General features: G+C 35.6%; 1 protein-coding gene across 5 annotated transcripts in view; it reads left to right on the top strand.

Moving 5' to 3' along the window:
- The window catches only part of ZBTB20 (zinc finger and BTB domain containing 20), a 770585-nt gene that overhangs the window by 477 nt on the left and 753869 nt on the right, over positions 1-16239 (top strand). The gene's annotated exons all lie outside the window — the stretch shown is intronic.

Raw genomic sequence — 16239 nt, 5'->3', positions numbered from 1 at the left:
CGAGCGCGCGCGCCCCCGCGCCCCGCCCCGCGCGCGCCCCCTTCCCCGGGCGCCCCTGCTCGTGCCCGGCGGCGGCGGCGGCCTCGGCCGACCCCGCGGGGAGGAGGGAGCGCGGGAGGGTCCCCGTCCCCGGAGCGGGCGGGGCGTCCCGCAGCTGGAAACGTGTCTTCTGCCTTCTTCTCTCTACTCCCTGCGCCTGGAGCTGCCGCTTCCAAGAAGAGGAGCTGAGGGGGACTAGCCGGGGCTCAGGAGCTGCTAGAGGCGCCCGCTTGTCTTCCGCCCCCTCCCTCTCGCCCTCCCCCGCTTGCCGTGGCTCTCGCGGGCTCGAGCGTCTTCAGAGGACGGGGGGGCGGGAGGTGTCCGGGCCCCAGAGCCGCTGGACGCCCCTCCGGACGCCGGAGCTCCTGGCCTCCGCCTGCTTCGCTGCTACGACTAGACAGGAGGGGGCTTGGGAAGGGAAGACACATCTTTCCTTCTTTCTCTCCTCCTTGGGGCTCCTTTTGGAAACATTAAAAAATGTTTACGGTTTTCGATAGCTGAGATAAAACGGTTGGAAGCTTTTGAAAGTTTAAAAGAAATGCACTCGCTCTTACATCGTTTAATGCGTTACTGTCTGTTGGGCTTCTGGACCTCTCCCACCACCCACCTCACGCCCCCTTCCTCCCCGAAGCTGTTAGCCTTTTTAAGGATGCTGAAGAGGCAGGAGGCAGAGATTTTCCAAAAGTTCTATTGATAAACACACTTGCACAAACATATGTTAAGCACACACATAAACTATAAACATTAGCTAAAAACACAATATGGCGTACAGCTACACTACCTAGCGGGGTAATCCGCTGATCTCAACACTGAGCCCAGTTAAATGGGGTCAGTGGCTGGATGACAGTTCTCCAACGAAAATCTGAATGAAACAGGAAGTAATTTGGTAGCCTGTGGGTTAAGTACTGTCCTCAGCATCAGCATTGGTTCAAGCTAAATCGAGCGCGTTAACTTTCTAGACGTGGGAATTGTCTTCCCTACTTCTTACCGATAAAAATACCAAAATGTGGCTAAAGTCGAGGGTCTTCTCACTGTGGTCATATGAAGTTTCAGCTAGTAAAATTAGCAGAGGAGTGTTTTCAAATGAACTCAGAATATTCTAGTTGCTATCGTTGCTTGTTGCTATTGAAAAGTTTTAAAGTATAAATTATAACGCCCGTTTTGTAAGTATATTCTAGCACTGTAAACACCAAATTTAAATGATAAGCAGCTATCATTAACGAATTGCATAAACAGTTTACTCTCCTACCCGTTGCTCTTAATCCCAAGTACCCTTTGCTATCACATGGGGAATGGTTAGGACAGGCCCTTACTCCGCCCCTCCCCACACGTGTAAGTTTGACCAGTCCACGTTTGGCTACTTTCTGCATTTCTGCTTTACAACTAGGTGTTTCTGTAGTTCTAGGAAAAGAACCCAAAAAACGTTCAAAATCAAAAACTGATTTTTCATGCCTTTGTTTGCTCTTTGTCATTTGTAATCAGAATGTATCACAGTTGACGCACACAGAGTGTGTGGTGACACCACTGTGCCCTCTGGGAATAGTCTTCTCTCAAGATAGCTTTTAGAATTGTCCTTGAAGAATTGCTGATGTTACTCATTGTTCAGTGCTCAAGGTTTCATTCCTAAGATTGGGGTTGTGATTTCCATTGAGCTCAACTTTGGAGGACTCTAGGCTTGAGAATATGGTGCTCAAACAGGTGAGAAGATGGAGGAAAGTGAGTCTTCTAGATCTCTATTAGCTGCTCAGTGAGTCCAGCAGTTGGGTATTCTGGGATTTGTGATTTCAGATCTCACAGACCAGTGGAATACAGGCCTTTTGCATATGAAGATCAAGTGATAAGTTAACTGGCTACCAGCCTCCAAAGCAAAACGCCCTTTCATGGTAAGGTCCTGATTTTAACAGACTAGACAAAGAAATTTGACTAAAAACTGTCAAATTTTACCCATTTCCAGGAAGAAGTCTTTGTTCTTACGTGTCTAGTCCAGTTAAGATGCCAGTATTTTAAGATTACAGTCATGCAGCATAAAGACCTTTTGGTCAACAACAGACCAAATATGCAACAGAGCTCTGGTAAGATTAGTACCATATAGCCTAGGTGTGTAGGCTGTGCCGTCTAGATTTGTGTAAGTACAGTCTGTGATGTTTGCACAAGGACAAAATCACCTAAGGACACATTTCTCAGGACATATCCCTGTCATTAAGTGGCACATGACTGTACTACTACACCAAGAAAATACAGGTATAGTTCATGTGTACACTGACTAGCTACTGAAGGGCGATATGAGTTTAAGTGGAATACTAGAGGAAAGGAAAACTTCCACGTGAGGGTTATAATCGAAGAGGGGAGTTTAGAACTACTGGTCCATGTGATGCCAGTTTCCTGTGTAGTCAAGTCAGAAAGTTTTTGAGACCCACAAATATCCAACTGCTCTTGCTGTCAAATTAATACAAATTTGGCTACTTGGTATAGGAACAAAATCTAAGGAAAAAGCCATTTTAAATGAATTATTTTTATCTCAGTAGTGAAAGTCTTCAGAAGACTTTCTAATCAAATTGGACTTTCCAAAAAAAGCCTAGACTGAATAATTACATCATTTTAGAAGAGTAATAAAAGATAACAACCAAGTGCCTGTAAAGGATCTAAAATTTATAAATGAATTACATATTATTCCAAGTAATTTAGAATGAGTGGTAAGGAGAGACTTCCGTAAAACATTTGGAATAGAGAAGTGGGACTTGATGGGCTCTGCCTTATTCTCTGAAATAATCGTGTTTTTCTGAAATGGATGTTGAAATGCATTAAATTGTTCTGGACACTTGGGATGTAACAGTGAACAAGAGAGAAAATTCCCTGCCCTTGTGGAGTTTACATTCTAATGTCACAATGTCACATATACTTTGTGTACTTCAGATTGCTAGGAGAAGAAATCTTTGGATGAAACTTTAAAACTTAGCAGTTTTCTCATTTTAGGGAATACGATTTGAAAGAACTTGCAAAAGTTTGAGGGGTAGGGAGATATTTATCAATTGTCAATGATTAGAAAGGAAGAGCTTATTTTGTTTCTTATTTGTACCCTTCTTTATTGTCGTGAAACGTTCCCCATATATTTCCGTAGGTCTTTTTAACAGACAGGGGTTTTATTTTTTCATAATTTTAAGCATGCTTTTGAAATAAATAAAATGTTACCTTATATTAAAAAAAATCTGTGTCTTGAAATTTACTGTAAAATTCCTATAGAGCTTTTGTCTTGTTAGCAAACTGAGGTAAAACATAAGCTAGAATATCTTAATTTTTTTTAGTTAGAATTTGTTTTAGGAATATGTCTGAAAACTCAGGTTCCTAAATCTTTTTCCGTTGTGATTTTATCAAGAGAAGACGGAACTTTGTTGCAATTAATTTATAGGTGACATTAAAGATAGAAAAAGCCCTGCAAAAAATGCTTTGTTATTTAAACCTTTCTTTCAAACTACAAAAGCATTTGATTGGCACTTCTCTGTTTTAATAGACCATTTGTAATGCAAGAGGAACGTTACAGAAGATTTTAGCATTACTTTAAGTCTAATCATTTAGTCTGTAGGTGTAAAAATCCTATGTTTCTAACAGAAGGGAACTTGGTGCCTGGTTAAGGGAGTATATTATTTAATGCTGAGTTTGTTGCTTCAAGTAGTGGGTGTCTCACCTTTCCAAAACCTAGTTCACAGTTCTCAAATAACAAGTTCTGATTTTCGTTATTTTTCTCCTTCACGGTGAGTCTTATTTTGTTAGGCAGATCCAAGTTCAGTTCTTAAGTAGCATAACTTTTTACACACAGTCCTCCCACGACCAGTGCTCCCATTCCCTGCTGGGAAGGGCTTGTATTTCTATACGCACATTAGATCTCTCTAATGCTACTTTGTAGCATAACATCTCTTCCAGAAATGGTACATATTAATGTCCTTTAGGGAACATTGAGGTTGCTTCTGGCTATTTGTATACAGACCTGCCAGAATCTGAGAGCTATAAATAGGAAGATTTGGGAAGAAAAGCAGAGACTATAACTAATGGAATATACTGTTTTAGCTGAAATCTTTTTTAAAGAGCAAAGCGGAAGAATGGTCGATAGAATGCTAAACACTAAGAACTTTTCCTAATTCTGTTAAGATGGTTGATCAATGTGTGTTTATGTGCGTGTGAGTATATGTTTATATATGAGCAGTTTTTGAATAAAGACATATTTCAGTACTGGATAAATAATTCCACTCCTGCCTTGTGGTCCTTGACATGGAAGGCATTCAAAGTTCCCAGGTTGTTTTTTAAACTCACTTTGTTAGTTACCAAAACTTTACTCTAAGCAACATAGAAACACAAGCTGATTAAATCTTTGTAAATTTTGTAATAATTTTGATTAAAAGTTGTTTTGGAAAGTTTTTTTAAAGCGTGATTACCAAGCAGCACATAAAATGAATGAAATCTAAAGTGAAGAGTTCTTAGAACCCTGGATCCACATAATAAGATAGTTGAGAGTTTCAAAGAGGTATTCACAGGGCAAAAGATAAAATCTTGACATCTGTCAAATTTTTATAGTAATAAAATAAGCATGACTAATTCCATTAATATTCATGTTTTTAAGGTAAGTGTAAGTATGTGTATAGTGCATTTTAAGTCAAAATTTGGGGTGTTATTGGCTAGACACAGTCATTTCTTTGCCAGAGAGACTAGGCTGTGTGAGGGCTAACCATCTGTCAAGTGATAGAGACAAAGAAAGGTTTAATATACCAGTTTAAAATTTCCACTAACTTGTTTTGAATTGTATTGTCATTTTGTTTTGGCCTTCATACTCTGTGTTGAATATGCACTGGGTCAGTCACCCCACTCTGTTTTATGAACAAACTATTCAAGGTCTAGATAAGGTTATTGTCACAGCTGATGAGATGCAGAGGCAAGATAAAATGTGTTTTGATTTTGCTTTCATGTAATGATCAAAAACTCACAAGTGGGCCACCCACTAGCAGTTATACAAATGATTTCAAGCACACTCATTTTCACCCACCCATTCTGAATTTTGGGTGTCTTAATTCTTTTGCTTTATATGTTCAAGCCTTGTATTTCAAACCCATTCCCGAGCTGTTTGGGGGCGGGGGAAAAAGTAGCAACAGCAATCCAGATTGCCTGTTTTAGGTACAATATGGTGTGATGTGAAATTGAAACAGCAGATTGGTGAGAAACTTTAGTTTCAAACAAATATAAACTAGTTTGTTTAGTGAAGTCATACACAAAACAGTAGTCTCCATTGACAGGGCAACTTTTTTTTTTCCAGTAATTTCCACATCATGAGGTCACTGTGGTTATTATAGGCCAGTAGTCTATTTCCAAGGCATCGTATAAGAAAAGAAGCTATAATATTGCTGATTGTAATGATATACTTAGATATGGCAGGCCGAAGAATTATTTATAGCAGTGCTAATTATATCAACAAAAATAGCAATATTAATACTGTGAGTGTCAAAATCCATTCTTGACAGTATGAGGTAAACAGAACTATAGTCAAACAAAGCAGCCAGCCTGTCTCTACTGTCAGCTCATGAATATGCACTTCAGGGAAAATACGCACACAGTTCAGAGAATTGGGTGCAGTGATTTCGTCTCCTTTGCAATTACTTTTGACTTTTTAAAAAAGATGTTCTTTATTTCTAATTCATACAATATTAAAAAGACTTGGATTTTTAGTTTTGAAATTCTTCGTGGGAAGAACCTCTAACAATGTACAAAACAAAAAACACGACTACCATACGTACACACACCTAATAAATCTCTGGCTTCTTTTAAATGTTAAAAAATAATCTTTTCCGTGATTTTGATGTAAGGAAAAGCATAAATTTCCTTTTTGATTTTTGTTCTTCTGGTCAGTTTTTATAATTTTATGATATTTTGAGCTTACTGGGAATATAAAATCAAATAAGTACAAGTCATTAAATTCAAAAGTTTTTAACATGAGAGGACAACATCTAACTTTTCAGTCAACCCCTCATATGTTAGATTTAACTCTGACTTTATTGCACGTTTTCAAAAATCTCAAATGTAGAGTTAGGAGAGATTATTCTAGGTCTAGGGCCACCACTAACTGATGTGATCTTGGTGTGTCACATAATCTATTTGGATCTCTGCCATAGCTGCTTCATCTTTAGGGTCCTCTTCAGCTCTAATAATATGAACATGTTTCTTTCAACATTGAATCTTTATTTTAGCCTCGGGTAGTGTGCCTGAAAGTGATATGTAGAGTACCAGGAAGGAGTATGTGTAAAACACTTGACTTTGCTCTTTACTTTTAATCCTTGATGGAAGTTTCATTTTAATAATACCTGCTTTCAGAGATGGTATAGTAGTTTGTGTCAATACATAACATTAAGTACTTATAATCTTTTATAGTTGGTAACTATGATACATTTATCAGTTTACGTAACTTTTTCACCATTTCACCTTCACTCATGAAGATAGATTGGTAATAGAATTTATAAACATAATTCTTTGCGTTTTACTCTGCATAAAGTTGCTTAACTGGAGAAAGCAGGTAATAACAGAATGAATTAACTCAGTAGTCTTCTAGTTCTATAAAATAATATTGATGTATTTCTTCAAGGTAAAAAGGTAAACTTGGGTTTTGTGTCTCTAAGCAAAAAGTAAATATACTTTGAGTTATCAGGAGCCATCTCCACATGATCTTATAAAATTGGTAATTTTTAACTACTGCCTTTGATTATTGATCCTACATCATACCCATCCAGGGATAAATTTACATAGGAGAGATGATAAGGTAGACAAAGTTGACTTTTGACGTAGAATAGTGGAAAGAATCTGCGTTAGAAAAGACTTTACAAATACTGCATGTCATGTATAGCAACAACTGCAGACAGTTCGTGTGTATCTACTTGATAGGTCTTTATCCAATGATAACCTGAAGTTTTCATTTAAAATTTCATTCAAGATGGAAAATTCACTCTCAGTTTCTTTATAATTGATTCAAATTCCTTTTGCTGGTGTGAACAGTAGTGAAAGGCTCAAAACCATCAAACACTTGTACCTGTTCATGAATGGAAACAGCAGTTTTTAGAAAGCTATACTTACAGTCCCTGAATTCTCCCACTTCCCCTACACTGATCCATAGCTCCAGATCTTCCTGGTACTGATCATAATATTTTATAAATCACCTCATAGACAGAATATACAGCAAACTCTCAATGTATTAGGGAATGTTAAGCTATTGTGGCCTGCCAAATGTCTAACTAGTGGGGAGAAATGGCAAGATAATTTTTAGATCACCCATTTGGCACAAGAGGTGGTATGAGTACCTTATTGTGTACAAATAAGGGAAAAAATATTCTAAGGGATATTTACAAGGGAGGCTGAGTTTAGATGATTAGTTAACTGAAACCTAGCACATGTATTGAGGAATTAATGTAGACTCTTTTGTAAAGACATTGATGCCAAAAGGACTAGCAAAATTTTTGGTGGGAAGCTTAGTGAAAAGAAAAGAAAGTACATTCTGTCCTTGTACTAAACAATAATACTAATGACAACTACAAGAGTAGCCAACATTAATGAGAGCTTACTCTGTACCAGGCATTGGTTATATCTGCATTTTCTCAGTTAATTACATAATGCTATGCGGCAGGTACTTTTATTATGCCATTTTTAAAGTTAAGCTAAGGCTCGGAACGGTTAAGTAACTTGTTCAAAGTCACACAACTAGTATAAACAGCTGGGAATTCAAATTCAAGTCCAACTCTTGAGAACCTAAGCTCTTAATCACCACCCCATCATTCCTCTATTCTGGGGCCATTTTCATTAGTGCTTGTCCAGATTTGTACTGGTAGTTTTATTTCAAGACAGTTATAGTGGATTTGGAGAAGGTTCCAGAGAAGGGCACAAGGTGAAAGAGCAGTAAGTGGGAGGAATGGTTGCTATGGCACAGTCTGTTTTTAAAATTTAACTCTTCAGTCTAGAATTACAAATGCTGAGAGGGAATTTGTCTAAAGGTTTTACAGTGGATGGACTGGGTAGCTGCTGCCTGATTTGGTTCAGCGAACAACAGTCAAGCTGAGTAACAGATGTTAAAACAGGCTGAGACAATCATGAGTAGGAACAGGGCAAAGGAAGCAGTAGCTACTGGGAGTACTGGGAAGGTTGAGGTCAAAAAGGAGAAGTAAATCTACGCAGACTGAGTTACCAAGAAGTAGGGATCATAAAAAGGGTGAGGCAGGACAGAAACAGAATATGTTAAAAACTGCAGCAGATCCTACCGACTTTGGAAGGCCCTTACATTTGTTGTTTTTTGTATGCGTCCTTATATTTGTTTTAGAAACCAACAGCTGGCTTAAATAGGGGCCACCTAGCGCTTGGGATACAAAAACAGTAGAGTTTGGGCACAAAAATCATCATCATCAATACTTAGAATTAGGTAGTAAATTTAGATACATTACAAAGAAATGCAATTTAGCACAAAAGCCTGTGTTGTAAGCCTTAGAATTACTTGTCATTTATTGAATACTTAACTGTGTGTCACTCATTTCTGAAATCATTGTTTCTGGGGGCATTTATAATGTAAGTTGCTGTCTGCTGTCCAGTTTTCAAATACAAGAAAACACGTCCTAGCTTTCCTGAGGATTTGATGGGTGAAATAAATTATACCTTAATTTTATTTAATTTCATTATGTAATTTAGACATTGATCTCCTTCCCACATTCATGGAATTTTAAACTAGGCTCCTCCAGGCTTATGGTGGAATAGAGTCTAGACTTCTCTTATGTAACTTTAACTTTTTCTTAATCTGTCACTATACTGAAAGAAAAGTTCATTTTTATTTGACAGGATAAATGCATTTCTGTCAGAGTAATCGGCTCAAATGATAAGCCCAGGTAAAGTCAGTGTACTTGAGTTTGGATTATATTTAGGATAGCCAGCATGAGTTACTGAAAAGGGAATTATAGAAAGTTTTAAGGTGAATTTTTGTTATTTCAAATAATCTTAATGATATCAAACCATGTACAAACAGATGTGTATGCCACGTATACATATGTACTCATACCTTTGTCTATGAGGTACTAGAGACTTCAAAAGTTTTTAAGAGATAATATTCACTGTTGAGCTGTCTTATATATATATGAGTTGGATCATCTGAATGGAGTCAAAGAATAATGAAAGATGAAAGTGCTATACCACCACTTAGGTGACTTTACTTTTCCTTATGACAATATCTCTGATGTTTTCTTTGAACTCTTATTTTTAGTGAATTAGGAAATAAGGTGCAATAACCATTTTGTATGTTTCAAGTAGGTACATCACTAAGAAAAATATGTTGTGAAATTAGAAAGATGATTTACATTCAGTTTATGCATGACACCTTTCCCCTTCAGGTTCATTGTCATGGTACTCTTGTTCTTGTTCTTTTGACATCTTGTGGTACCTAGTCTTTTTAACAGCTATGTTGTTTGCATCTCACCTTCCTATATATTTCTGACCCTTACAGAAATACCTTTGAGAACTCATGGTCTCAATAATTTTTTTTGTTCTGGTAAAGGGTTGAGAACAAAGCAATAGTATGTTGAAGGAGTGATTTGAGCTGAAAACAATATGGAAAAAAATGGACAGACTTCCAGGCCCTTCTGATTCAGATATTCTACATTATAGTATCAACATTTGTTATAAAGTGAAATACCAAAATGTATAAAAGCCAAAATAAATAGTTGTTATTCTGTACTTTCGTGTTATGCATACCTCTGTTTCTATCTATTATTTGTGTAATGATGATTTTATCATGCAAAAATGGGTGCATCCAGTGTAAAGTGAATTTGATTCAGTTTGGTGATTTATATGCAGTTTAACTCATGACTCAAGTTCTTTGACATTCATCACTCAAGAAAGGTAACATTTGGAGTTATACTACACTGAACTGCAATTCCTTAAGGGCAGGTACCACGTTCTGTCAACCTTGCAAGCCTTGGTGCTTAGCATTGTACCTGGCACACTGGAGGGATTCAGTGTTGATCAGGCTCTTTTGTAGCTGTCCTAGGAAGGGTTACTGTGATTCTTGCTACCAGGCTAGCCATTCCCATATTTTCTGTTGACTGGTTCAAATTTAATGTTATTACCTGTTATAGGCTTTCTCTGTACTTTTCTAAGACCCAAACATTTTTGCAAGTGCTTATGATCTTTTATCCTTTTAGATACTTAATGAAATTCTATCATGGCAGAATTTCCAATAAAAAATTATATTTACCATGATTCAAAAAAGAATGATATCAGATAGCACGCATCAATAGTAAAGCAAATCTGCTACAATCAATTCAGGATATTGTATTGAATAGAGTACACAGAATTACTTACCTAGTGATTCAAGGATGAAACCCAAATTTCATATCCTATATGATCCCTGTCTGGATAGCGGGATAACCCACAGTATTTTTTGTTCTTAATAGATTGAAATTGAGATTTTGAACATTTTATATGAGTTTCCTAATTCTTAAAAAAAAATTCATAGAATTTCACACAATTAAAAAACAGTTTTAGCTTATTTTCCCTTATTATCTACATTGTTTAGAAGTCTAGTCCAGGAAAACACTTTAATGTTAGGTGATATTATATCCTTAGCTCTTCTAGAAAGGAAAGAATGTAATTGGGCTGTGAACAACATGGAGGGTAATGTCATGAAACCACCACGTAGGATGCATGTTTATTCCTATATAACAGCTGACATGCTTTCTCATATTGATAAGACTTGCTAGTTAGACAGTGGGAAACTTACATGATTGGCCCAAGTCATAATTTGTCTTTCTGCTAACTGAAACTACAGCAAATTGAGTTGAAGTTGTTTCCAAAACAAAGGATAATTATGTCCTAGAATAATTAAAACTGGAGTTGCATTAACACTTATTTCAAGTGATTAATAGCTGTAGTATATTTTGGGATCTGTATCTAAGCATAAAAACATATTGTCATTTTTATATATTCAGGAATATGCTTTCTGAGAAAAGTATTGATTCTTGGGAATAATTATAATAAATTCGCGGACACACCTCCGACCCACGTATCTCCCTTCCCTCAACGTTTTTAAAATTAAGGATTCTGAAAACAAGGTGACCTATGTTTGGCTACCTTCCCCTTCACTTCCAATTCCTGGCTGCCTTTCTGAATCAAATCTCTCTAAGACCTGTGACCAATTGCCATGACGCCTTGGTTAGAGAAACTCTGCTTTGAAACTCTTCTACCTTCAGTTGGGCAAGCAGCTAGAGAACAGTACTGAAGTCCAGGGATACAGATCAGAAAAGAGTAGACATCGGGAAGAAAAGCTTGGGCTGCAGAGGTCTATGAAGCACTATGGGAGATCACTATTTGCTCATTTTAAGTATCCAAGTCTCCCCAACTAGCTAGAATGCTAAGGTAGCTGAATATGCTGAGTTTTCTTTGTCCTGGAGGCTGAAAAGAAATAGAGAGATAGGGAAACACAGAGATCTTCCTCCTCGTGCCTTAGCAGGGAGCTGACAGACTGTCTACCTTTGCTTTCACGAAGTGTGATATTTCTGTCCTGTAGGCTACTGCAACCACCACACCTGAGCTCCCAAGAGTTTTCAATGAAAATAACATCCATTTAAGGTGACCTAGTCATGAGGGAGAGAGGATCAGGTAGGAAAATCAGAGTACATATTCCAAGCAGCTAGTACTACTGGCAAAAATAAATGAAACCTGAATTTACGGGGAAAAAAATTAAGAACATTTAAGGAAATTCAAACACAGAACGAAAAAGAATTTCAGATACTAAGGAAAACACATCTCAATTGAACAGCTCAGTGGAAAATCGAAGGAGAACTTGGTCACTGTTGAAAGATGTATCAGTGAACTGAGAGGCCCAGTGCAAGAAATACATCAAAACACATAGAATACCAAAGTAAAACATGATGAAAATGTTGACTAAACAGGGTAAGTCTTGGAGGATAGATTAGAAGTCAAAACATGTGCATAATAGGACTTACAGAGGGAAAAATAAGAAGAGATGGAGGAGAGAGATAATTAAATAATAGAAGAAAAACAATTTCTCTGAGATTAGGAAAGATCAGAGCCTATGGATTGAAAAGGTTTACTGATTTATGGTCTTGCTTGAAAGAAAAGACACACTTAGGCATATCCTGATAAAAGTTTGGAACTCCAAATATAAATTGAAACATCTTACAAGCTCCCAAATAGGAAGAATAAGTTCCTATAAAGGGGAAAAATATCAAAGTATCATAGAACTTCATAGCCTGTAACATAGGAAGCTAGAAGATAGTGGAGTGACAGCTACACATTGCAAAAGGAAAATGATGACAATCCAAGAATTTGAACAGCAAGAAAGTTATCATTTGCTAGTCAAGGTGAAAGAAATACATTTAGGGATAATCAAGGAGTCAGAGCATATATAAGCATGTATAATTATTATACTCCATCTGAGAAAATGTCTGAGGATAGATTATAAGCAAACAACCCATGAACCAGAACAAAGACTTCAAGATGAGGAAGGTGAAGAGGAAAGGATATAGTGGTGAATAATGAGCATTTATATATAATTGTGTGTGTGTATAATTTCATTTGTGATAAAGATAGATGGCTAGTAAATATGTAATAAAATAGACAATTTCAGGCCTTTGAAATAAAAGGATCATATTTCTGTGAATAAATTTTTATAAGTACTGAACTGTCTCATTAGTTAATGGAGCGGGTGGGCAAGAGGAAAGTAAAAGAGGAGGAAAATGAGTGGTGGGAGATGAGCGGGAAGGAGAAAGACAAGATAGAGGGAAGAGAATGTGTGCTGAAGGTCTCATTTATTTAGGAGGAAAGGAAGGCGGGGCAACCTCTCGGTAGGATAAAAAGTGTCTCTCATATCTATATGTTCATTTGAGTAGAGAAAGGAAAGGTTAATGCAAGAGAACATCATGTAGAACTTACATATTAGGAAGAAGAAAATAGAATGCAGGGCCACTTGATCAAAGAAAAAATATGGAAAAGGAAAATGAGTAAACAATAAAGTAAAATAAGAATACGCAACTGGAAGATATACATGTGAGCACATCAGTTATTATGTTTAATATAGATTGAGTTCTCCCATTAAAAGGCAGATGTCAGATTGAATTTAAAAACATAAGCCCCTCAAATTATAACACGAGAAGAACACCTATGACAAAGTTATAAAGAAAGGTTGTTTGTGAAATGGTGGGCATAAAAGACACCAGGCAAATGCAAACAAAAGGAAAATAGGAAAACATGAGTGAACATGGATATCAAAAGGGGTTCTGTAATGATAAAAGGCACACTGTGAAAACCATGTAAATCTGTATACAGCCGATTTATTTATAGTAGACAAGTCCGTAAAGCAAAAATTGTTGGAAAGGTCCAGACAGCTCTGTTAAACACGTACAAATAATGGCTAAGAGAAATGGAATAATATAATTCATAAACTTAAATATATGTAGAATCTGATATTCTTTAAATAATTTTTTAATATCTTTGCTTGGCCACAAAGAAAAATTTACAAATTTCAGAAAGCAGAGATTTTACAGCACAATCTCTGATTATAAGCCAGTATAATTAGAATTTTAAAAGTTTTTCTAAAAGGTGACAAAAAATTCTTAACTCCTTAGAAATTAAAGAAAGCACTCCTAAATAACTCTTAGATAAAGATGAAGTCACTTAGAAAACAATGAAAAGGAGAATATTTTATATAAAAACCTATGGAAAATAGCTAAAGACATTGTCAGAGGAAAGCTGATGGCCTTAAATGCCTTCACTATTGAGGAAGATGGAAAATAAAGGATAATCTACTAAGCTTAAGAAGTTAGAATAAAGAATAATACAAGATAGAAGAAGAGAGAATTAATTTTTTAAAAGATGAAGTTGTTGGAATGGAAAATAAAATACAATAAAGTAAAATCAATCTAAACTTTGGCTCTTGGGAAAGACCAATACAATACATAAACTCCATGTGTAAATTAAAAAGTAGAGAAGAAAATGAGCCCAACAATTCCACTGTGAAATGGAAGAGAATTGAAAGCATATGTTCACACAAAACTTCTGCACAAATGTTCATAGCAGCATAATTTATAGTAGGTAAAAAGTGGAAGCAACTCAAATGTGCATCAACTTATCAATGGATAAATAAAAATGTGGTGTATCCATACAACAGAATATTATTCAGCCATAAAAAGGAATGACGTGCTGATACATGCTATAATGTGGATGAACCTTGAAAACATTATGCTAAGTGAAGGAAGCCAGATACAAAAGGCCACATATTGTATAATTCCACTTAGATGAAATGTCCGAAATAGGCAAATCCATTGAGAGAAAGTAGGTTAGTGGTTGCCAGGGGCTGGGGGAAGGAAGGATGGGGAGTGACTGCTTACTGGTATAGGATTTTCTTTGGCAGTGAAGATGTTCTGGAATTAGGTAGTTGGTGATGTTTATACATCCTTGTGAATGTACTAAAAGCCGCTGAATCGCACACTTTAACATGGTTAAAATGGTGAAGTTTATATTATATGAATTTTATCTCAATAATAATAAAGTTTATGGAAAAGAGAATGAGCAAAAATAGACACTAATTAGGAATCAGATAGTAGACAAAACTGGAAGATGAAAAGAATTTTGAAAGAAATCTAAGTACAACTGTCTGGAAATAGATTTGAAGACTATGAGAAATAGAACCTCTTTTAGTGAAATGCAAATTATAAAAATTGACCGGAAGAGCTAGAAACCAGGTACCTATTAGTATAGAAGAGATTGGAAAGTTGACCAAATGTGGTCACTTACACTTTAAAGAATGGATAATTTTGATGTAATTTAAATTATTCTAGGCCACTGAGAAATATTGAAATCTAATTTCATTTAATATCTAACTCTGATAAAGATTGTACAGAAATAAATTACAGTCCAATCTTACTTATGACATAAATGTGAAATTTCTATATAAAATATTAGCAAATCATGTTGCCAATAAATCAAAAGAAAATACACTGGGACCTAGAAGTGTTTTGTTTTTTTTAAATAGAAATTGAAGCATGCTTCAACAATAGGAAATATATCAACATAGTTTGTTATATCGCCAAGTTAAAAGAGAAAAATCATACATTCATCTCAATAGATAGTGAAAAGTAATTTGATACAAATCAACAGATATTCTTTTAAAAATCAATGATAAGATTAAAAGAGAATTTCTTAGATATAATAAATATTTTCATTCACAGCCAACAGAAAATATAATCTGAAATGATTGTCATAAAAATATTTCAATTAACTTCAAAACTAGACAGGAATCAGCTATGAGAATTACTTAACATTAACTAGGAAGCTTTAGCAAATAGCTTTAAGCAAAAAGCAAAAAGCTTTACAGTAGGCAAACGATATAAATGATATCAACATTTGTAAAAATGACCATAAAGTGTCTTTTCAGCTCATATGATCTCACCTAAAAAATTCTAAAACTCTAAAAATCTAGAAAAATTACTAAGAAAAGTTAAACAGGTAGTTGGATAGAAGATAATTAAATGAAAATCGATAGCTTTTCTCTGGAAGTAATAGGCATCTAGAAAACTTATTTTCCCGATAGGAAAAAATTATTTTATTTCTCATAGAAACATAAATTACAAAGTGCTTAGTAATAAAATTATTAGGAATGGTATAGAACCTATATTAAAAAAAGAGGTAATATCTTATTAAAAGACTTAAAGTAAGATCTGACTAAAGAAATCACACATTATGTTTTTGTATGAAAAAATAGCAAAATGTTAATTTTTCCAAAGTTAATAATTTATTTAATGTGATTCCAATTACATTTTCAATGGAGATTTCTTTTTCTTTTTTGAGTTAGACAATATTATTTTTAAGTTACATGGAAGATTAAGTGCTAATAAAAGGCAAGAAAGTATGAAAAACAGCAATGAAGAGGGGCTTGCGTTATACGTACTAGAACATATTACAAAGTCAGCTAGTGAAAACAATATGGTAATAGCACAGGAATAGACAAATAGATCCATTGAACAGATAGGAGAATCCTAAAACAGGAGACAGTTTATTTGGAAAATGATGGATCATTTAATTAATGGGATTGGTGTAACAGGTTATCTTTGTGAAAAAAAATGAAAACATATTCTCATTTTGCATGTTTTTCAAAAACAGTTAAGGTGAAAGGTTTAACTG

This window comes from Equus quagga, chromosome 4 (genome assembly GCF_021613505.1).
Source record: "Equus quagga isolate Etosha38 chromosome 4, UCLA_HA_Equagga_1.0, whole genome shotgun sequence".
NCBI lineage: Eukaryota > Metazoa > Chordata > Mammalia > Perissodactyla > Equidae > Equus > Equus quagga.
The sequence above is the reverse complement of the archived record's forward strand: the minus strand, read 5'-3'. Positions and strand labels throughout refer to the sequence as shown.